This window comes from Bos grunniens, chromosome 20, assembly GCF_055505025.1.
Source record: "Bos grunniens cultivar Pamir isolate PY7600 chromosome 20, Bosgru_T2T1.0, whole genome shotgun sequence".
NCBI lineage: Eukaryota > Metazoa > Chordata > Mammalia > Artiodactyla > Bovidae > Bos > Bos grunniens.
The window spans coordinates 73819328-73842497 of NC_141184.1; the positions used below are offsets into that span (position 1 = coordinate 73819328).

Below are 23170 nucleotides of genomic sequence, written 5' to 3' on the forward strand. Positions count from 1 at the left end.
GAAGCCAAAGAGTGCAGAGGGCATTCCAGGCAAAAGACATCAGAGAAGAACGTGAGGAGCAAGCCTGAAGGGAAGTGGTCGTATCTTCAATATGCTGGGAAAATACGAGAGCCGTTGGAGCAGGGAGGTGACAGCATTGCATCTGCATTTCCAAAAGGTCATCTTGCTCCACGTCACTAATGATTGGAGAGGCTCAACTCCAAACTCCAAGGAGGGACCACTTCACATGAGTCCGACTGGGCCTCACTGCGATGTCTGTCAATAACCGATGCTGGAGAAGATGTGGAGCAAAGGGAACTCTCCTCCACGGTGAGTAGGAATGGGCGTGGGTAGAGCCGGTATGGAAAAGAATATGGAGGTTCCCGAAGGAACTAAAAGTGGAAGTAGCCTATGGTCCAGCAGTCCGACTCCCAGGCATAGATCCACCCACGGTATAAGTGAACAAGTTAGATGCCCCGTTTGGGCACATCTATCTGTGCGTGCGCGCGCACATGCGCATGCGCGATGGCCTCGAGGCAGGGGGTGGGGCGGGGGCCGGGGCTCTGGCTGGAGTCGGTGCAAGCCCCGGGATTGCCTGAGGCAAGCCAAAGGAGCCCCAGGTGGAGACGGGACTGCCGGTCGTCGGGTGTCCTGGAAGCCGAATGCGAATGCGGAGGGGCTCGCGGGCCGCGCGGAGGCAACCCAGGTCTGCAGCGGGAGTCGGGGCCCCGGCCAGCCGCTCCCCGCGGCCCGGGAGGGGCTGGGGCTGCGGGGGGGATCCAAGAATCGGGACGCGCGGCGGGGGCTAAAGGACCTCTTCTGGTAGGCAAAAAGCCTCGAGCACCCGGGATTCCCAGGTGGTCTCCCATCCAAGATACTAACCAGGCCCGACCCTGCTTAGCTTCCGAGATCAGACGAGATCCGGCGCCTTCAGGCTGATACGGCCTGAGACGGTGGCGGTTGGCTCGGGGCGCCCTAAGAGCCTTGCGCTTCGCCTCCCTTTCGCTCTGCCCTGCAGGTCGGGCCAACGGGCCGCACCTCTCGTCGCGGGGCATGCTGTACTTGAGCCGCACGACCCGCGACCGGACTCCAGCCTGCTGACGCCGGCCCGCCCCCCCCGCCCCCACCCCCCGAACACCGCCAACACCAGACCGGCAAGCACCTGGCCGGGCCCGGGGGCCCGAGGGGCTTCCAGGACCCCCCATTGACCGGGAGGGCGTGCGTGCGTGCGTGCGCGCAGGGCCTGGGGGCTGGGCTGAGGGGTGCGGAGGTCTCGGCGCCCTCCCACCCGCGGCCACTCCAGACCCGGCCGCGCTCGCTGAGCCGGGCCTCCCCCCGATCCCATTCGCTGCTCAGGCCCGCGCGGCCCCGGAGGTGTCGGTCTTCGGCGCCCGCCGCCTCCCAACCCCCGCGGCCCAGGGGCCTCTGAACCTCCTGCGGGCCTAGACGCAGCGAAACTTGAGCGCCCAACTTGCCCGGCACCTGTCCGGTGCCCAAACCCACCAGAAGCCAGGGAGGCGCGGTCGACTGGAGCGCCTCAGCCCCTCCCCTTCGCACTACCGAGGCCCCCCCTTTGCCCCCACGCCAAGCCCTCGACCTTCCTGAGAGAGCAGACGAGCCACAGGCAGGCACACAGACAGACACACAGACACTCGCACGCACCCACGCCAAGGGAGACAGCTGGCCTGCGCAAGCTCCTCAGCCAGAGCCAGAGCGCCTGGGAGAGGCCGGGGCCAGACGAACGGGCCGGCGGCTGGCTGTCAGGAGATACAGAGGCAGAAATACATGAAGATTCCGAGACAGACTCCAAGACGGCAAGAGGAGATACACACACACACACACACACACACTTGAGTGTGGTCTTTGGAAATACTTGTGTTCGTAGTTGCTGGGTTGAGCCCAACTTTAATACAACCCATGGACTGCGGCCCATCAGGCTCCTCTGTCCGTGGCATTTCCCAGGCGAGGATACTGGGAGTGGGTTGCCATTTCCTTCTCCGGCGGGATCTTCCCGACCCAGGGATCAAACCCCAGTCTCCTGCGCGCGGATGCCTTGCCATCTGAACCAGGACATTGCTAATTCCCTAGGCAAAATACAAAGAATAGAGCTCGTGTTCTACTAAATGGAAAGATGATTTCAAAAACAGAAGCTGTCCTTTGTTGGTATCTTTGAATCTTTATGTAGTTTTCGTGGATTTTTACTGTTAAGGCTAACTGAACAAGGCAAGAGAGAAACCCCAGAATTGAAAAGCAATTGACGGTTTTGAAAGAAACATGTGCAGGTGAAGCTCTCTTCCTTTTTGAGAGATGGTTAAATGCAAAATCTTGATTCAACACATATGACTTTTGTGCACTTTATTTCAAATCTCCATGACAAAACCCTAAGGCGTCCAGGAAGAAAGGAGTAGAGGGGCAGACACAAAGAGCAACCTTTCCCCTTGGTGCCATCGCAACCAGCTGCTTAGTTCCTTCATCTCAAGGACTATCATCTGGGCTTCTCTGGTTTGTCTGATTCTTGTTTCGGGGACCGTTTCTCGTCACAAGGCTGTCAACAGTGGGGGTGGGTGGTGTGTGTGTGGGGGGGGGGGAGGGGGGGAGCCCTTCTTTCCATTCCACATGAGACCCAGTGGACAATCCAGGCCCTGCCCACTGCATTGAGTGTGCAGCAACAATATCAACGGTAATGCCGGTGAACAATGCGTATTCCTGGAATCCACTCCGTTGGCTACTGACTGTGTGTGCTGGTGGTCTGGAACCTAGACCTGGAAGCTTTCTGGATGATTGCAAATGACACCAAATTCTGAGGACGATGGAAGATCTTCACATTTCTGCAAGAGCCACACACCTCCAGAAGGAACCACAAGACTTGCCTGAAATGGTCAAGGTATACGTATTGGACTCAACGTTGGAAGGTCTCCACCTTTGCTATGGAAGTCAAACGATCTTTCTTTGAAATGAAAATGGAGCCTACTGAACGTTCACATGCTTCTAGAGCATTTGAAAAGCCCTAACTTGTAGAAATCTGCTGTACGAGTTCCTTGAAAGCAAGACCCTCTATGTATGGATATGTCTTCATGCCTTAGATTGTGCCTCGAATATAGTGTACCCATCAACCCAGGAAAGGAAAGAATTGAATCGCCAAATATACAAAGAGATCAAAAGTGCCGAGCCAAGTGACCCCTTGAGGCTTCCAAGAGCTTTTCTGTCTTTCACACACTAAGTAAATACTGAGCACCTACGATGAGCTAGGAGGCATGTAATAAGTTTCAGGGAATAGAAGGCGGAGAGAAGAAGACACAGAGTTCCTGCTTTCACTGAGACGACTCTAATGATACATCACAGGCAGATCCTTTGAGAACCTATAGAGGGGCCTCTTCCCTCACCACAAAACCTGGGTGTCAGGGAAGGCTTTCCAGAGGCACCATTTCGTTGAGGTCCATAGGTTGAACCTAGGTAAACCAGGGTTGAGATGCAGGAAGAATTTCAGGCAGGGAAAATAGCATCTTGGAAGGCTATGTGACCAGGGACACTTAGGACATTCCAGAAACGAAAAATGCCCTATGGGATGGAAGCCAAAGAGTGCAGAGGGCATTCCAGGCAAAAGACATCAGAGAAGAACGTGAGGAGCAAGCCTGAAGGGAAGTGGTCGTATCTTCAATATGCTGGGAAAATACGAGAGCCGTTGGAGCAGGGAGGTGACAGCATTGCATCTGCATTTCCAAAAGGTCATCTTGCTCCACGTCACTAATGATTGGAGAGGCTCAACTCCAAACTCCAAGGAGGGACCACTTCACATGAGTCCGACTGGGCCTCACTGCGATGTCTGTCAATAACCGATGCTGGAGAAGATGTGGAGCAAAGGGAACTCTCCTCCACGGTGAGTAGGAATGGGCGTGGGTAGAGCCGGTATGGAAAAGAATATGGAGGTTCCCGAAGGAACTAAAAGTGGAAGTAGCCTATGGTCCAGCAGTCCGACTCCCAGGCATAGATCCACCCACGGTATAAGTGAACAAGATAGATGCCCCGTTTGGGCACATCTATCTGTGCGTGCGCGCGCACATGCGCATGCGCGATGGCCTCGAGGCAGGGGGTGGGGCGGGGGCCGGGGCTCTGGCTGGAGTCGGTGCAAGCCCCGGGATTGCCTGAGGCAAGCCAAAGGAGCCCCAGGTGGAGACGGGACTGCCGGTCGTCGGGTGTCCTGGAAGCCGAATGCGAATGCGGAGGGGCTCGCGGGCCGCGCGGAGGCAACCCAGGTCTGCAGCGGGAGTCGGGGCCCCGGCCACCCGCTCCCCGTGGCCCGGGAGGGGCTGGGGCTGCGGGGGGGATCCAAGAATCGGGACGCGCGGCGGGGGCTAAAGGACCTCTTCTGGTAGGCAAAAAGCCTCGAGCACCCGGGATTCCCAGGTGGTCTCCCATCCAAGATACTAACCAGGCCCGACCCTGCTTAGCTTCCGAGATCAGACGAGATCCGGCGCCTTCGGGCTGATACGGCCTGAGACGGTGGCGGTTGGCTCGGGGCGCCCTAAGAGCCTTGCGCTTCGCCTCCCTTTCGCTCTGCCCTGCAGGTCGGGCCAACGGGCCGCACCTCTCGTCGCGGGGCATGCTGTACTTGAGCCGCACGACCCGCGACCGGACTCCAGCCTGCTGACGCCGGCCCGCCCCCCCCGCCCCCACCCCCCGAACACCGCCAACACCAGACCAGCAAGCGCCTGGCCGGGCCCGGGGGCCCGAGGGGCTTCCAGGACCCCCCATTGACCGGGAGGGCGTGCGTGCGTGCGTGCGCGCAGGGCCTGGGGGCTGGGCTGAGGGGTGCGGAGGTCTCGGCGCCCTCCCACCCGCGGCCACTCCAGACCCGGCCGCGCTCGCTGAGCCGGGCCTCCCCCCGATCCCATTCGCTGCTCAGGCCCGCGCGGCCCCGGAGGTGTCGGTCTTCGGCGCCCGCCGCCTCCCAACCCCCGCGGCCCAGGGGCCTCTGAACCTCCTGCGGGCCTAGACGCAGCGAAACTTGAGCGCCCAACTTGCCCGGCACCTGTCCGGTGCCCAAACCCACCAGAAGCCAGGGAGGCGCGGTCGACTGGAGCGCCTCAGCCCCTCCCCTTCGCACTACCGAGGCCCCCCCTTTGCCCCCACGCCAAGCCCTCGACCTTCCTGAGAGAGCAGACGAGCCACAGGCAGGCACACAGACAGACACACAGACACTCGCACGCACCCACGCCAAGGGAGACAGCTGGCCTGCGCAAGCTCCTCAGCCAGAGCCAGAGCGCCTGGGAGAGGCCGGGGCCAGACGAACGGGCCGGCGGCTGGCTGTCAGGAGATACAGAGGCAGAAATACATGAAGATTCCGAGACAGACTCCAAGACGGCAAGAGGAGATACACACACACACACACACACACACTTGAGTGTGGTCTTTGGAAATACTTGTGTTCGTAGTTGCTGGGTTGAGCCCAACTTTAATACAACCCATGGACTGCGGCCCATCAGGCTCCTCTGTCCGTGGCATTTCCCAGGCGAGGATACTGGGAGTGGGTTGCCATTTCCTTCTCCGGCGGGATCTTCCCGACCCAGGGATCAAACCCCAGTCTCCTGCGCGCGGATGCCTTGCCATCTGAACCAGGACATTGCTAATTCCCTAGGCAAAATACAAAGAATAGAGCTCGTGTTCTACTAAATGCAAAGATGATTTCAAAAACAGAAGCTGTCCTTTGTTGGTATCTTTGAATCTTTATGTAGTTTTCGTGGATTTTTACTGTTAAGGCTAACTGAACAAGGCAAGAGAGAAACCCCAGAATTGAAAAGCAATTGACGGTTTTGAAAGAAACACGTGCAGGTGAAGCTCTCTTCCTTTTTGAGAGATGGTTAAATGCAAAATCTTGATTCAACACATATGACTTTTGTGCACTTTATTTCAAATCTCCATGACAAAACCCTAAGGCGTCCAGGAAGAAAGGAGTAGAGGGGCAGACACAAAGAGCAACCTTTCCCCTTGGTGCCATCGCAACCAGCTGCTTAGTTCCTTCATCTCAAGGACTATCATCTGGGCTTCTCTGGTTTGTCTGATTCTTGTTTCGGGGACCGTTTCTCGTCACAAGGCTGTCAACAGTGGGGGTGGGTGGTGTGTGTGTGGGGGGGGGAGGGGGGGAGCCCTTCTTTCCACTCCACATGAGACCCAGTGGACAATCCAGGCCCTGCCCACTGCATTGAGTGTGCAGCAACAATATCAACGGTAATGCCGGTGAACAATGCGTATTCCTGGAATCCACTCCGTTGGCTACTGACTGTGTGTGCTGGTGGTCTGGAACCTAGACCTGGAAGCTTTCTGGATGATTGCAAATGACACCAAAGTCTGAGGACGATGGAAGATCTTCACATTTCTGCAAGAGCCACACACCTCCAGAAGGAACCACAAGACTTGCCTGAAATGGTCAAGGTATACGTATTGGACTCAACGTTGGAAGGTCTCCACCTTTGCTATGGAAGTCAAACGATCTTTCTTTGAAATGAAAATGGAGCCTACTGAACGTTCACATGCTTCTAGAGCATTTGAAAAGCCCTAACTTGTAGAAATCTGCTGTACGAGTTCCTTGAAAGCAAGACCCTCTATGTATGGATATGTCTTCATGCCTTAGATTGTGCCTCGAATATAGTGTACCCATCAACCCAGGAAAGGAAAGAATTGAATCGCCAAATATACAAAGAGATCAAAAGTGCCGAGCCAAGTGACCCCTTGAGGCTTCCAAGAGCTTTTCTGTCTTTCACACACTAAGTAAATACTGAGCACCTACGATGAGCTAGGAGGCATGTAATAAGTTTCAGGGAATAGAAGGCGGAGAGAAGAAGACACAGAGTTCCTGCTTTCACTGAGACGACTCTAATGATACATCACAGGCAGATCCTTTGAGAACCTATAGAGGGGCCTCTTCCCTCACCACAAAACCTGGGTGTCAGGGAAGGCTTTCCAGAGGCACCATTTCGTTGAGGTCCATAGGTTGAACCTAGGTAAACCAGGGTTGAGATGCAGGAAGAATTTCAGGCAGGGAAAATAGCATCTTGGAAGGCTATGTGACCAGGGACACTTAGGACATTCCAGAAACGAAAAATGCCCTATGGGATGGAAGCCAAAGAGTGCAGAGGGCATTCCAGGCAAAAGACATCAGAGAAGAACGTGAGGAGCAAGCCTGAAGGGAAGTGGTCGTATCTTCAATATGCTGGGAAAATACGAGAGCCGTTGGAGCAGGGAGGTGACAGCATTGCATCTGCATTTCCAAAAGGTCATCTTGCTCCACGTCACTAATGATTGGAGAGGCTCAACTCCAAACTCCAAGGAGGGACCACTTCACATGAGTCCGACTGGGCCTCACTGCGATGTCTGTCAATAACCGATGCTGGAGAAGATGTGGAGCAAAGGGAACTCTCCTCCACGGTGAGTAGGAATGGGCGTGGGTAGAGCCGGTATGGAAAAGAATATGGAGGTTCCCGAAGGAACTAAAAGTGGAAGTAGCCTATGGTCCAGCAGTCCGACTCCCAGGCATAGATCCACCCACGGTATAAGTGAACAAGATAGATGCCCCGTTTGGGCACATCTATCTGTGCGTGCGCGCGCACATGCGCATGCGCGATGGCCTCGAGGCAGGGGGTGGGGCGGGGGCCGGGGCTCTGGCTGGAGTCGGTGCAAGCCCCGGGATTGCCTGAGGCAAGCCAAAGGAGCCCCAGGTGGAGACGGGACTGCCGGTCGTCGGGTGTCCTGGAAGCCGAATGCGAATGCGGAGGGGCTCGCGGGCCGCGCGGAGGCAACCCAGGTCTGCAGCGGGAGTCGGGGCCCCGGCCACCCGCTCCCCGCGGCCCGGGAGGGGCTGGGGCTGCGGGGGGGATCCAAGAATCGGGACGCGCGGCGGGGGCTAAAGGACCTCTTCTGGTAGGCAAAAAGCCTCGAGCACCCGGGATTCCCAGGTGGTCTCCCATCCAAGATACTAACCAGGCCCGACCCTGCTTAGCTTCCGAGATCAGACGAGATCCGGCGCCTTCGGGCTGATACGGCCTGAGACGGTGGCGGTTGGCTCGGGGCGCCCTAAGAGCCTTGCGCTTCGCCTCCCTTTCGCTCTGCCCTGCAGGTCGGGCCAACGGGCCGCACCTCTCGTCGCGGGGCATGCTGTACTTGAGCCGCACGACCCGCGACCGGACTCCAGCCTGCTGACGCCGGCCCGCCCCCCCCGCCCCCACCCCCCGAACACCGCCAACACCAGACCAGCAAGCACCTGGCCGGGCCCGGGGGCCCGAGGGGCTTCCAGGACCCCCCATTGACCGGGAGGGCGTGCGTGCGTGCGTGCGCGCAGGGCCTGGGGGCTGGGCTGAGGGGTGCGGAGGTCTCGGCGCCCTCCCACCCGCGGCCACTCCAGACCCGGCCGCGCTCGCTGAGCCGGGCCTCCCCCCGATCCCATTCGCTGCTCAGGCCCGCGCGGCCCCGGAGGTGTCGGTCTTCGGCGCCCGCCGCCTCCCAACCCCCGCGGCCCAGGGGCCTCTGAACCTCCTGCGGGCCTAGACGCAGCGAAACTTGAGCGCCCAACTTGCCCGGCACCTGTCCGGTGCCCAAACCCACCAGAAGCCAGGGAGGCGCGGTCGACTGGAGCGCCTCAGCCCCTCCCCTTCGCACTACCGAGGCCCCCCCTTTGCCCCCACGCCAAGCCCTCGACCTTCCTGAGAGAGCAGACGAGCCACAGGCAGGCACACAGACAGACACACAGACACTCGCACGCACCCACGCCAAGGGAGACAGCTGGCCTGCGCAAGCTCCTCAGCCAGAGCCAGAGCGCCTGGGAGAGGCCGGGGCCAGACGAACGGGCCGGCGGCTGGCTGTCAGGAGATACAGAGGCAGAAATACATGAAGATTCCGAGACAGACTCCAAGACGGCAAGAGGAGATACACACACACACACACACACACACACTTGAGTGTGGTCTTTGGAAATACTTGTGTTCGTAGTTGCTGGGTTGAGCCCAACTTTAATACAACCCATGGACTGCGGCCCATCAGGCTCTTCTGTCCGTGGCATTTCCCAGGCGAGGATACTGGGAGTGGGTTGCCATTTCCTTCTCCGGCGGGATCTTCCCGACCCAGGGATCAAACCCCAGTCTCCTGCGCGCGGATGCCTTGCCATCTGAACCAGGACATTGCTAATTCCCTAGGCAAAATACAAAGAATAGAGCTCGTGTTCTACTAAATGCAAAGATGATTTCAAAAACAGAAGCTGTCCTTTGTTGGTATCTTTGAATCTTTATGTAGTTTTCGTGGATTTTTACTGTTAAGGCTAACTGAACAAGGCAAGAGAGAAACCCCAGAATTGAAAAGCAATTGACGGTTTTGAAAGAAACACGTGCAGGTGAAGCTCTCTTCCTTTTTGAGAGATGGTTAAATGCAAAATCTTGATTCAACACATATGACTTTTGTGCACTTTATTTCAAATCTCCATGACAAAACCCTAAGGCATCCAGGAAGAAAGGAGTAGAGGGGCAGACACAAAGAGCAACCTTTCCCCTTGGTGCCATCGCAACCAGCTGCTTAGTTCCTTCATCTCAAGGACTATCATCTGGGCTTCTCTGGTTTGTCTGATTCTTGTTTCGGGGACCGTTTCTCGTCACAAGGCTGTCAACAGTGGGGGTGGGTGGTGTGTGTGTGGGGGGTGGAGGGGGGGAGCCCTTCTTTCCACTCCACATGAGACCCAGTGGACAATCCAGGCCCTGCCCACTGCATTGAGTGTGCAGCAACAATATCAACGGTAATGCCGGTGAACAATGCGTATTCCTGGAATCCACTCCGTTGGCTACTGACTGTGTGTGCTGGTGGTCTGGAACCTAGACCTGGAAGCTTTCTGGATGATTGCAAATGACACCAAAGTCTGAGGACGATGGAAGATCTTCACATTTCTGCAAGAGCCACACACCTCCAGAAGGAACCACAAGACTTGCCTGAAATGGTCAAGGTATACGTATTGGACTCAACGTTGGAAGGTCTCCACCTTTGCTATGGAAGTCAAACGATCTTTCTTTGAAATGAAAATGGAGCCTACTGAACGTTCACATGCTTCTAGAGCATTTGAAAAGCCCTAACTTGTAGAAATCTGCTGTACGAGTTCCTTGAAAGCAAGACCCTCTATGTATGGATATGTCTTCATGCCTTAGATTGTGCCTCGAATATAGTGTACCCATCAACCCAGGAAAGGAAAGAATTGAATCGCCAAATATACAAAGAGATCAAAAGTGCCGAGCCAAGTGACCCCTTGAGGCTTCCAAGAGCTTTTCTGTCTTTCACACACTAAGTAAATACTGAGCACCTACGATGAGCTAGGAGGCATGTAATAAGTTTCAGGGAATAGAAGGCGGAGAGAAGAAGACACAGAGTTCCTGCTTTCACTGAGACGACTCTAATGATACATCACAGGCAGATCCTTTGAGAACCTATAGAGGGGCCTCTTCCCTCACCACAAAACCTGGGTGTCAGGGAAGGCTTTCCAGAGGCACCATTTCGTTGAGGTCCATAGGTTGAACCTAGGTAAACCAGGGTTGAGATGCAGGAAGAATTTCAGGCAGGGAAAATAGCATCTTGGAAGGCTATGTGACCAGGGACACTTAGGACATTCCAGAAACGAAAAATGCCCTATGGGATGGAAGCCAAAGAGTGCAGAGGGCATTCCAGGCAAAAGACATCAGAGAAGAACGTGAGGAGCAAGCCTGAAGGGAAGTGGTCGTATCTTCAATATGCTGGGAAAATACGAGAGCCGTTGGAGCAGGGAGGTGACAGCATTGCATCTGCATTTCCAAAAGGTCATCTTGCTCCACGTCACTAATGATTGGAGAGGCTCAACTCCAAACTCCAAGGAGGGACCACTTCACATGAGTCCGACTGGGCCTCACTGCGATGTCTGTCAATAACCGATGCTGGAGAAGATGTGGAGCAAAGGGAACTCTCCTCCACGGTGAGTAGGAATGGGCGTGGGTAGAGCCGGTATGGAAAAGAATATGGAGGTTCCCGAAGGAACTAAAAGTGGAAGTAGCCTATGGTCCAGCAGTCCGACTCCCAGGCATAGATCCACCCACGGTATAAGTGAACAAGATAGATGCCCCGTTTGGGCACATCTATCTGTGCGTGCGCGCGCACATGCGCATGCGCGATCGCCTCGAGGCAGGGGGTGGGGCGGGGGCCGGGGCTCTGGCTGGAGTCGGTGCAAGCCCCGGGATTGCCTGAGGCAAGCCAAAGGAGCCCCAGGTGGAGACGGGACTGCCGGTCGTCGGGTGTCCTGGAAGCCGAATGCGAATGCGGAGGGGCTCGCGGGCCGCGCGGAGGCAACCCAGGTCTGCAGCGGGAGTCGGGGCCCCGGCCACCCGCTCCCCGCGGCCCGGGAGGGGCTGGGGCTGCGGGGGGGATCCAAGAATCGGGACGCGCGGCGGGGGCTAAAGGACCTCTTCTGGTAGGCAAAAAGCCTCGAGCACCCGGGATTCCCAGGTGGTCTCCCATCCAAGATACTAACCAGGCCCGACCCTGCTTAGCTTCCGAGATCAGACGAGATCCGGCGCCTTCAGGCTGATACGGCCTGAGACGGTGGCGGTTGGCTCGGGGCGCCCTAAGAGCCTTGCGCTTCGCCTCCCTTTCGCTCTGCCCTGCAGGTCGGGCCAACGGGCCGCACCTCTCGTCGCGGGGCATGCTGTACTTGAGCCGCACGACCCGCGACCGGACTCCAGCCTGCTGACGCCGGCCCGCCCCCCCCGCCCCCACCCCCCGAACACCGCCAACACCAGACCAGCAAGCACCTGGCCGGGCCCGGGGGCCCGAGGGGCTTCCAGGACCCCCCATTGACCGGGAGGGCGTGCGTGCGTGCGTGCGCGCAGGGCCTGGGGGCTGGGCTGAGGGGTGCGGAGGTCTCGGCGCCCTCCCACCCGCGGCCACTCCAGACCCGGCCGCGCTCGCTGAGCCGGGCCTCCCCCCGATCCCATTCGCTGCTCAGGCCCGCGCGGCCCCGGAGGTGTCGGTCTTCGGCGCCCGCCGCCTCCCAACCCCCGCGGCCCAGGGGCCTCTGAACCTCCTGCGGGCCTAGACGCAGCGAAACTTGAGCGCCCAACTTGCCCGGCACCTGTCCGGTGCCCAAACCCACCAGAAGCCAGGGAGGCGCGGTCGACTGGAGCGCCTCAGCCCCTCCCCTTCGCACTACCGAGGCCCCCCCTTTGCCCCCACGCCAAGCCCTCGACCTTCCTGAGAGAGCAGACGAGCCACAGGCAGGCACACAGACAGACACACAGACACTCGCACGCACCCACGCCAAGGGAGACAGCTGGCCTGCGCAAGCTCCTCAGCCAGAGCCAGAGCGCCTGGGAGAGGCCGGGGCCAGACGAACGGGCCGGCGGCTGGCTGTCAGGAGATACAGAGGCAGAAATACATGAAGATTCCGAGACAGACTCCAAGACGGCAAGAGGAGATACACACACACACACACACACACACACTTGAGTGTGGTCTTTGGAAATACTTGTGTTCGTAGTTGCTGGGTTGAGCCCAACTTTAATACAACCCATGGACTGCGGCCCATCAGGCTCCTCTGTCCGTGGCATTTCCCAGGCGAGGATACTGGGAGTGGGTTGCCATTTCCTTCTCCGGCGGGATCTTCCCGACCCAGGGATCAAACCCCAGTCTCCTGCGCGCGGATGCCTTGCCATCTGAACCAGGACATTGCTAATTCCCTAGGCAAAATACAAAGAATAGAGCTCGTGTTCTACTAAATGCAAAGATGATTTCAAAAACAGAAGCTGTCCTTTGTTGGTATCTTTGAATCTTTATGTAGTTTTCGTGGATTTTTACTGTTAAGGCTAACTGAACAAGGCAAGAGAGAAACCCCAGAATTGAAAAGCAATTGACGGTTTTGAAAGAAACACGTGCAGGTGAAGCTCTCTTCCTTTTTGAGAGATGGTTAAATGCAAAATCTTGATTCAACACATATGACTTTTGTGCACTTTATTTCAAATCTCCATGACAAAACCCTAAGGCGTCCAGGAAGAAAGGAGTAGAGGGGCAGACACAAAGAGCAACCTTTCCCCTTGGTGCCATCGCAACCAGCTGCTTAGTTCCTTCATCTCAAGGACTATCATCTGGGCTTCTCTGGTTTGTCTGATTCTTGTTTCGGGGACCGTTTCTCGTCACAAGGCTGTCAACAGTGGGGGTGGGTGGTGTGTGTGTGTGGGGGGGAGGGGGGGAGCCCTTCTTTCCACTCCACATGAGACCCAGTGGACAATCCAGGCCCTGCCCACTGCATTGAGTGTGCAGCAACAATATCAACGGTAATGCCGGTGAACAATGCGTATTCCTGGAATCCACTCCGTTGGCTACTGACTGTGTGTGCTGGTGGTCTGGAACCTAGACCTGGAAGCTTTCTGGATGATTGCAAATGACACCAAAGTCTGAGGACGATGGAAGATCTTCACATTTCTGCAAGAGCCACACACCTCCAGAAGGAACCACAAGACTTGCCTGAAATGGTCAAGGTATACGTATTGGACTCAACGTTGGAAGGTCTCCACCTTTGCTATGGAAGTCAAACGATCTTTCTTTGAAATGAAAATGGAGCCTACTGAACGTTCACATGCTTCTAGAGCATTTGAAAAGCCCTAACTTGTAGAAATCTGCTGTACGAGTTCCTTGAAAGCAAGACCCTCTATGTATGGATATGTCTTCATGCCTTAGATTGTGCCTCGAATATAGTGTACCCATCAACCCAGGAAAGGAAAGAATTGAATCGCCAAATATACAAAGAGATCAAAAGTGCCGAGCCAAGTGACCCCTTGAGGCTTCCAAGAGCTTTTCTGTCTTTCACACACTAAGTAAATACTGAGCACCTACGATGAGCTAGGAGGCATGTAATAAGTTTCAGGGAATAGAAGGCGGAGAGAAGAAGACACAGAGTTCCTGCTTTCACTGAGACGACTCTAATGATACATCACAGGCAGATCCTTTGAGAACCTATAGAGGGGCCTCTTCCCTCACCACAAAACCTGGGTGTCAGGGAAGGCTTTCCAGAGGCACCATTTCGTTGAGGTCCATAGGTTGAACCTAGGTAAACCAGGGTTGAGATGCAGGAAGAATTTCAGGCAGGGAAAATAGCATCTTGGAAGGCTATGTGACCAGGGACACTTAGGACATTCCAGAAACGAAAAATGCCCTATGGGATGGAAGCCAAAGAGTGCAGAGGGCATTCCAGGCAAAAGACATCAGAGAAGAACGTGAGGAGCAAGCCTGAAGGGAAGTGGTCGTATCTTCAATATGCTGGGAAAATACGAGAGCCGTTGGAGCAGGGAGGTGACAGCATTGCATCTGCATTTCCAAAAGGTCATCTTGCTCCACGTCACTAATGATTGGAGAGGCTCAACTCCAAACTCCAAGGAGGGACCACTTCACATGAGTCCGACTGGGCCTCACTGCGATGTCTGTCAATAACCGATGCTGGAGAAGATGTGGAGCAAAGGGAACTCTCCTCCACGGTGAGTAGGAATGGGCGTGGGTAGAGCCGGTATGGAAAAGAATATGGAGGTTCCCGAAGGAACTAAAAGTGGAAGTAGCCTATGGTCCAGCAGTCCGACTCCCAGGCATAGATCCACCCACGGTATAAGTGAACAAGATAGATGCCCCGTTTGGGCACATCTATCTGTGCGTGCGCGCGCACATGCGCATGCGCGATCGCCTCGAGGCAGGGGGTGGGGCGGGGGCCGGGGCTCTGGCTGGAGTCGGTGCAAGCCCCGGGATTGCCTGAGGCAAGCCAAAGGAGCCCCAGGTGGAGACGGGACTGCCGGTCGTCGGGTGTCCTGGAAGCCGAATGCGAATGCGGAGGGGCTCGCGGGCCGCGCGGAGGCAACCCAGGTCTGCAGCGGGAGTCGGGGCCCCGGCCACCCGCTCCCCGCGGCCCGGGAGGGGCTGGGGCTGCGGGGGGGATCCAAGAATCGGGACGCGCGGCGGGGGCTAAAGGACCTCTTCTGGTAGGCAAAAAGCCTCGAGCACCCGGGATTCCCAGGTGGTCTCCCATCCAAGATACTAACCAGGCCCGACCCTGCTTAGCTTCCGAGATCAGACGAGATCCGGCGCCTTCGGGCTGATACGGCCTGAGACGGTGGCGGTTGGCTCGGGGCGCCCTAAGAGCCTTGCGCTTCGCCTCCCTTTCGCTCTGCCCTGCAGGTCGGGCCAACGGGCCGCACCTCTCGTCGCGGGGCATGCTGTACTTGAGCCGCACGACCCGCGACCGGACTCCAGCCTGCTGACGCCGGCCCGCCCCCCCCGCCCCCACCCCCCGAACACCGCCAACACCAGACCAGCAAGCACCTGGCCGGGCCCGGGGGCCCGAGGGGCTTCCAGGACCCCCCATTGACCGGGAGGGCGTGCGTGCGTGCGTGCGCGCAGGGCCTGGGGGCTGGGCTGAGGGGTGCGGAGGTCTCGGCGCCCTCCCACCCGCGGCCACTCCAGACCCGGCCGCGCTCGCTGAGCCGGGCCTCCCCCCGATCCCATTCGCTGCTCAGGCCCGCGCGGCCCCGGAGGTGTCGGTCTTCGGCGCCCGCCGCCTCCCAACCCCCGCGGCCCAGGGGCCTCTGAACCTCCTGCGGGCCTAGACGCAGCGAAACTTGAGCGCCCAACTTGCCCGGCACCTGTCCGGTGCCCAAACCCACCAGAAGCCAGGGAGGCGCGGTCGACCGGAGCGCCTCAGCCCCTCCCCTTCGCACTACCGAGGCCCCCCCTTTGCCCCCACGCCAAGCCCTCGACCTTCCTGAGAGAGCAGACGAGCCACAGGCAGGCACACAGACAGACACACAGACACTCGCACGCACCCACGCCAAGGGAGACAGCTGGCCTGCGCAAGCTCCTCAGCCAGAGCCAGAGCGCCTGGGAGAGGCCGGGGCCAGACGAACGGGCCGGCGGCTGGCTGTCAGGAGATACAGAGGCAGAAATACATGAAGATTCCGAGACAGACTCCAAGACGGCAAGAGGAGATACACACACACACACACACACACACTTGAGTGTGGTCTTTGGAAATACTTGTGTTCGTAGTTGCTGGGTTGAGCCCAACTTTAATACAACCCATGGACTGCGGCCCATCAGGCTCCTCTGTCCGTGGCATTTCCCAGGCGAGGATACTGGGAGTGGGTTGCCATTTCCTTCTCCGGCGGGATCTTCCCGACCCAGGGATCAAACCCCAGTCTCCTGCGCGCGGATGCCTTGCCATCTGAACCAGGACATTGCTAATTCCCTAGGCAAAATACAAAGAATAGAGCTCGTGTTCTACTAAATGCAAAGATGATTTCAAAAACAGAAGCTGTCCTTTGTTGGTATCTTTGAATCTTTATGTAGTTTTCGTGGATTTTTACTGTTAAGGCTAACTGAACAAGGCAAGAGAGAAACCCCAGAATTGAAAAGCAATTGACGGTTTTGAAAGAAACACGTGCAGGTGAAGCTCTCTTCCTTTTTGAGAGATGGTTAAATGCAAAATCTTGATTCAACACATATGACTTTTGTGCACTTTATTTCAAATCTCCATGACAAAACCCTAAGGCGTCCAGGAAGAAAGGAGTAGAGGGGCAGACACAAAGAGCAACCTTTCCCCTTGGTGCCATCGCAACCAGCTGCTTAGTTCCTTCATCTCAAGGACTATCATCTGGGCTTCTCTGGTTTGTCTGATTCTTGTTTCGGGGACCGTTTCTCGTCACAAGGCTGTCAACAGTGGGGGTGGGTGGTGTGTGTGTGTGGGGGGGAGGGGGGGAGCCCTTCTTTCCACTCCACATGAGACCCAGTGGACAATCCAGGCCCTGCCCACTGCATTGAGTGTGCAGCAACAATATCAACGGTAATGCCGGTGAACAATGCGTATTCCTGGAATCCACTCCGTTGGCTACTGACTGTGTGTGCTGGTGGTCTGGAACCTAGACCTGGAAGCTTTCTGGATGATTGCAAATGACACCAAAGTCTGAGGACGATGGAAGATCTTCACATTTCTGCAAGAGCCACACACCTCCAGAAGGAACCACAAGACTTGCCTGAAATGGTCAAGGTATACGTATTGGACTCAACGTTGGAAGGTCTCCACCTTTGCTATGGAAGTCAAACGATCTTTCTTTGAAATGAAAATGGAGCCTACTGAACGTTCACATGCTTCTAGAGCATTTGAAAAGCCCTAACTTGTAGAAATCTGCTGTACGAGTTCCTTGAAAGCAAGACCCTCTATGTATGGATATGTCTTCATGCCTTAGATTGTGCCTCGAATATAGTGTACCCATCAACCCAGGAAAGGAAAGAATTGAATCGCCAAATATACAAAGAGATCAAAAGTGCCGAGCCAAGTGACCCCTTGAGGCTTCCAAGAGCTTTTCTGTCTTTCACACACTAAGTAAATACTGAGCACCTACGATGAGCTAGGAGGCATGTAATAAGTTTCAGGGAATAGAAGGCGGAGAGAAGAAGACACAGAGTTCCTGCTTTCACTGAGACGACTCTAATGATACATCACAGGCAGATCCTTTGAGAACCTATAGAGGGGCCTCTTCCCTCACCACAAAACCTGGGTGTCAGGGAAGGCTTTCCAGAGGCACCATTTCGTTGAGGTCCATAGGTTGAACCTAGGTAAACCAGGGTTGAGATGCAGGAAGAATTTCAGGCAGGGAAAATAGCATCTTGGAAGGCTATGTGACCAGGGACACTTAGGACATTCCAGAAACGAAAAATGCCCTATGGGATGGAAGCCAAAGAGTGCAGAGGGCATTCCAGGCAAAAGACATCAGAGAAGAACGTGAGGAGCAAGCCTGAAGGGAAGTGGTCGTATCTTCAATATGCTGGGAAAATACGAGAGCCGTTGGAGCAGGGAGGTGACAGCATTGCATCTGCATTTCCAAAAGGTCATCTTGCTCCACGTCACTAATGATTGGAGAGGCTCAACTCCAAACTCCAAGGAGGGACCACTTCACATGAGTCCGACTGGGCCTCACTGCGATGTCTGTCAATAACCGATGCTGGAGAAGATGTGGAGCAAAGGGAACTCTCCTCCACGGTGAGTAGGAATGGGCGTGGGTAGAGCCGGTATGGAAAAGAATATGGAGGTTCCCGAAGGAACTAAAAGTGGAAGTAGCCTATGGTCCAGCAGTCCGACTCCCAGGCATAGATCCACCCACGGTATAAGTGAACAAGATAGATGCCCCGTTTGGGCACATCTATCTGTGCGTGCGCGCGCACATGCGCATGCGCGATCGCCTCGAGGCAGGGGGTGGGGCGGGGGCCGGGGCTCTGGCTGGAGTCGGTGCAAGCCCCGGGATTGCCTGAGGCAAGCCAAAGGAGCCCCAGGTGGAGACGGGACTGCCGGTCGTCGGGTGTCCTGGAAGCCGAATGCGAATGCGGAGGGGCTCGCGGGCCGCGCGGAGGCAACCCAGGTCTGCAGCGGGAGTCGGGGCCCCGGCCAGCCGCTCCCCGCGGCCCGGGAGGGGCTGGGGCTGCGGGGGGGATCCAAGAATCGGGACGCGCGGCGGGGGCTAAAGGACCTCTTCTGGTAGGCAAAAAGCCTCGAGCACCCGGGATTCCCAGGTGGTCTCCCATCCAAGATACTAACCAGGCCCGACCCTGCTTAGCTTCCGAGATCAGACGAGATCCGGCGCCTTCGGGCTGATACGGCCTGAGACGGTGGCGGTTGGCTCGGGGCGCCCTAAGAGCCTTGCGCTTCGCCTCCCTTTCGCTCTGCCCTGCAGGTCGGGCCAACGGGCCGCACCTCTCGTCGCGGGGCATGCTGTACTTGAGCCGCACGACCCGCGACCGGACTCCAGCCTGCTGACGCCGGCCCGCCCCCCCCGCCCCCACCCCCCGAACACCGCCAACACCAGACCAGCAAGCACCTGGCCGGGCCCGGGGGCCCGAGGGGCTTCCAGGACCCCCCATTGACCGGGAGGGCGTGCGTGCGTGCGTGCGCGCAGGGCCTGGGGGCTGGGCTGAGGGGTGCGGAGGTCTCGGCGCCCTCCCACCCGCGGCCACTCCAGACCCGGCCGCGCTCGCTGAGCCGGGCCTCCCCCCGATCCCATTCGCTGCTCAGGCCCGCGCGGCCCCGGAGGTGTCGGTCTTCGGCGCCCGCCGCCTCCCAACCCCCGCGGCCCAGGGGCCTCTGAACCTCCTGCGGGCCTAGACGCAGCGAAACTTGAGCGCCCAACTTGCCCGGCACCTGTCCGGTGCCCAAACCCACCAGAAGCCAGGGAGGCGCGGTCGACTGGAGCGCCTCAGCCCCTCCCCTTCGCACTACCGAGGCCCCCCCTTTGCCCCCACGCCAAGCCCTCGACCTTCCTGAGAGAGCAGACGAGCCACAGGCAGGCACACAGACAGACACACAGACACTCGCACGCACCCACGCCAAGGGAGACAGCTGGCCTGCGCAAGCTCCTCAGCCAGAGCCAGAGCGCCTGGGAGAGGCCGGGGCCAGACGAACGGGCCGGCGGCTGGCTGTCAGGAGATACAGAGGCAGAAATACATGAAGATTCCGAGACAGACTCCAAGACGGCAAGAGGAGATACACACACACACACACACACACACACTTGAGTGTGGTCTTTGGAAATACTTGTGTTCGTAGTTGCTGGGTTGAGCCCAACTTTAATACAACCCATGGACTGCGGCCCATCAGGCTCCTCTGTCCGTGGCATTTCCCAGGCGAGGATACTGGGAGTGGGTTGCCATTTCCTTCTCCGGCGGGATCTTCCCGACCCAGGGATCAAACCCCAGTCTCCTGCGCGCGGATGCCTTGCCATCTGAACCAGGACATTGCTAATTCCCTAGGCAAAATACAAAGAATAGAGCTCGTGTTCTACTAAATGCAAAGATGATTTCAAAAACAGAAGCTGTCCTTTGTTGGTATCTTTGAATCTTTATGTAGTTTTCGTGGATTTTTACTGTTAAGGCTAACTGAACAAGGCAAGAGAGAAACCCCAGAATTGAAAAGCAATTGACGGTTTTGAAAGAAACACGTGCAGGTGAAGCTCTCTTCCTTTTTGAGAGATGGTTAAATGCAAAATCTTGATTCAACACATATGACTTTTGTGCACTTTATTTCAAATCTCCATGACAAAACCCTAAGGCGTCCAGGAAGAAAGGAGTAGAGGGGCAGACACAAAGAGCAACCTTTCCCCTTGGTGCCATCGCAACCAGCTGCTTAGTTCCTTCATCTCAAGGACTATCATCTGGGCTTCTCTGGTTTGTCTGATTCTTGTTTCGGGGACCGTTTCTCGTCACAAGGCTGTCAACAGTGGGGGTGGGTGGTGTGTGTGGGGGGGGGGGAGGGGGGGAGCCCTTCTTTCCACTCCACATGAGACCCAGTGGACAATCCAGGCCCTGCCCACTGCATTGAGTGTGCAGCAACAATATCAACGGTAATGCCGGTGAACAATGCGTATTCCTGGAATCCACTCCGTTGGCTACTGACTGTGTGTGCTGGTGGTCTGGAACCTAGACCTGGAAGCTTTCTGGATGATTGCAAATGACACCAAAGTCTGAGGACGATGGAAGATCTTCACATTTCTGCAAGAGCCACACACCTCCAGAAGGAACCACAAGACTTGCCTGAAATGGTCAAGGTATACGTATTGGACTCAACGTTGGAAGGTCTCCACCTTTGCTATGGAAGTCAAACGATCTTTCTTTGAAATGAAAATGGAGCCTACTGAACGTTCACATGCTTCTAGAGCATTTGAAAAGCCCTAACTTGTAGAAATCTGCTGTACGAGTTCCTTGAAAGCAAGACCCTCTATGTATGGATATGTCTTCATGCCTTAGATTGTGCCTCGAATATAGTGTACCCATCAACCCAGGAAAGGAAAGAATTGAATCGCCAAATATACAAAGAGATCAAAAGTGCCGAGCCAAGTGACCCCTTGAGGCTTCCAAGAGCTTTTCTGTCTTTCACACACTAAGTAAATACTGAGCACCTACGATGAGCTAGGAGGCATGTAATAAGTTTCAGGGAATAGAAGGCGGAGAGAAGAAGACACAGAGTTCCTGCTTTCACTGAGACGACTCTAATGATACATCACAGGCAGATCCTTTGAGAACCTATAGAGGGGCCTCTTCCCTCACCACAAAACCTGGGTGTCAGGGAAGGCTTTCCAGAGGCACCATTTCGTTGAGGTCCATAGGTTGAACCTAGGTAAACCAGGGTTGAGATGCAGGAAGAATTTCAGGCAGGGAAAATAGCATCTTGGAAGGCTATGTGACCAGGGACACTTAGGACATTCCAGAAACGAAAAATGCCCTATGGGATGGAAGCCAAAGAGTGCAGAGGGCATTCCAGGCAAAAGACATCAGAGAAGAACGTGAGGAGCAAGCCTGAAGGGAAGTGGTCGTATCTTCAATATGCTGGGAAAATACGAGAGCCGTTGGAGCAGGGAGGTGACAGCATTGCATCTGCATTTCCAAAAGGTCATCTTGCTCCACGTCACTAATGATTGGAGAGGCTCAACTCCAAACTCCAAGGAGGGACCACTTCACATGAGTCCGACTGGGCCTCACTGCGATGTCTGTCAATAACCGATGCTGGAGAAGATGTGGAGCAAAGGGAACTCTCCTCCACGGTGAGTAGGAATGGGCGTGGGTAGAGCCGGTATGGAAAAGAATATGGAGGTTCCCGAAGGAACTAAAAGTGGAAGTAGCCTATGGTCCAGCAGTCCGACTCCCAGGCATAGATCCACCCACGGTATAAGTGAACAAGATAGATGCCCCGTTTGGGCACATCTATCTGTGCGTGCGCGCGCACATGCGCATGCGCGATCGCCTCGAGGCAGGGGGTGGGGCGGGGGCCGGGGCTCTGGCTGGAGTCGGTGCAAGCCCCGGGATTGCCTGAGGCAAGCCAAAGGAGCCCCAGGTGGAGACGGGACTGCCGGTCGTCGGGTGTCCTGGAAGCCGAATGCGAATGCGGAGGGGCTCGCGGGCCGCGCGGAGGCAACCCAGGTCTGCAGCGGGAGTCGGGGCCCCGGCCACCCGCTCCCCGCGGCCCGGGAGGGGCTGGGGCTGCGGGGGGGATCCAAGAATCGGGACGCGCGGCGGGGGCTAAAGGACCTCTTCTGGTAGGCAAAAAGCCTCGAGCACCCGGGATTCCCAGGTGGTCTCCCATCCAAGATACTAACCAGGCCCGACCCTGCTTAGCTTCCGAGATCAGACGAGATCCGGCGCCTTCAGGCTGATACGGCCTGAGACGGTGGCGGTTGGCTCGGGGCGCCCTAAGAGCCTTGCGCTTCGCCTCCCTTTCGCTCTGCCCTGCAGGTCGGGCCAACGGGCCGCACCTCTCGTCGCGGGGCATGCTGTACTTGAGCCGCACGACCCGCGACCGGACTCCAGCCTGCTGACGCCGGCCCGCCCCCCCCGCCCCCACCCCCCGAACACCGCCAACACCAGACCAGCAAGCACCTGGCCGGGCCCGGGGGCCCGAGGGGCTTCCAGGACCCCCCATTGACCGGGAGGGCGTGCGTGCGTGCGTGCGCGCAGGGCCTGGGGGCTGGGCTGAGGGGTGCGGAGGTCTCGGCGCCCTCCCACCCGCGGCCACTCCAGACCCGGCCGCGCTCGCTGAGCCGGGCCTCCCCCCGATCCCATTCGCTGCTCAGGCCCGCGCGGCCCCGGAGGTGTCGGTCTTCGGCGCCCGCCGCCTCCCAACCCCCGCGGCCCAGGGGCCTCTGAACCTCCTGCGGGCCTAGACGCAGCGAAACTTGAGCGCCCAACTTGCCCGGCACCTGTCCGGTGCCCAAACCCACCAGAAGCCAGGGAGGCGCGGTCGACTGGAGCGCCTCAGCCCCTCCCCTTCGCACTACCGAGGCCCCCCCTTTGCCCCCACGCCAAGCCCTCGACCTTCCTGAGAGAGCAGACGAGCCACAGGCAGGCACACAGACAGACACACAGACACTCGCACGCACCCACGCCAAGGGAGACAGCTGGCCTGCGCAAGCTCCTCAGCCAGAGCCAGAGCGCCTGGGAGAGGCCGGGGCCAGACGAACGGGCCGGCGGCTGGCTGTCAGGAGATACAGAGGCAGAAATACATGAAGATTCCGAGACAGACTCCAAGACGGCAAGAGGAGATACACACACACACACACACACACACTTGAGTGTGGTCTTTGGAAATACTTGTGTTCGTAGTTGCTGGGTTGAGCCCAACTTTAATACA

General features: G+C 57.1%; 7 pseudogenes; all 7 read right to left on the minus strand.

Moving 5' to 3' along the window:
- Nucleotides 1-811: 811 nt before the first annotated feature.
- Nucleotides 812-931, minus strand: LOC147350874 (5S ribosomal RNA; annotated as a pseudogene).
- Nucleotides 932-4358: 3427 nt separating this feature from the next.
- Nucleotides 4359-4478, minus strand: LOC147350875 (5S ribosomal RNA; annotated as a pseudogene).
- Nucleotides 4479-7903: 3425 nt separating this feature from the next.
- Nucleotides 7904-8023, minus strand: LOC147350876 (5S ribosomal RNA; annotated as a pseudogene).
- Nucleotides 8024-11450: 3427 nt separating this feature from the next.
- On the minus strand, nucleotides 11451-11570 carry LOC147350877 (5S ribosomal RNA; annotated as a pseudogene).
- A 3427-nt stretch (nucleotides 11571-14997) lies between these two features.
- On the minus strand, nucleotides 14998-15117 carry LOC147350878 (5S ribosomal RNA; annotated as a pseudogene).
- Nucleotides 15118-18542: 3425 nt separating this feature from the next.
- Nucleotides 18543-18662, minus strand: LOC147350879 (5S ribosomal RNA; annotated as a pseudogene).
- Nucleotides 18663-22089: 3427 nt separating this feature from the next.
- On the minus strand, nucleotides 22090-22209 carry LOC147350880 (5S ribosomal RNA; annotated as a pseudogene).
- Nucleotides 22210-23170: the final 961 nt, after the last annotated feature.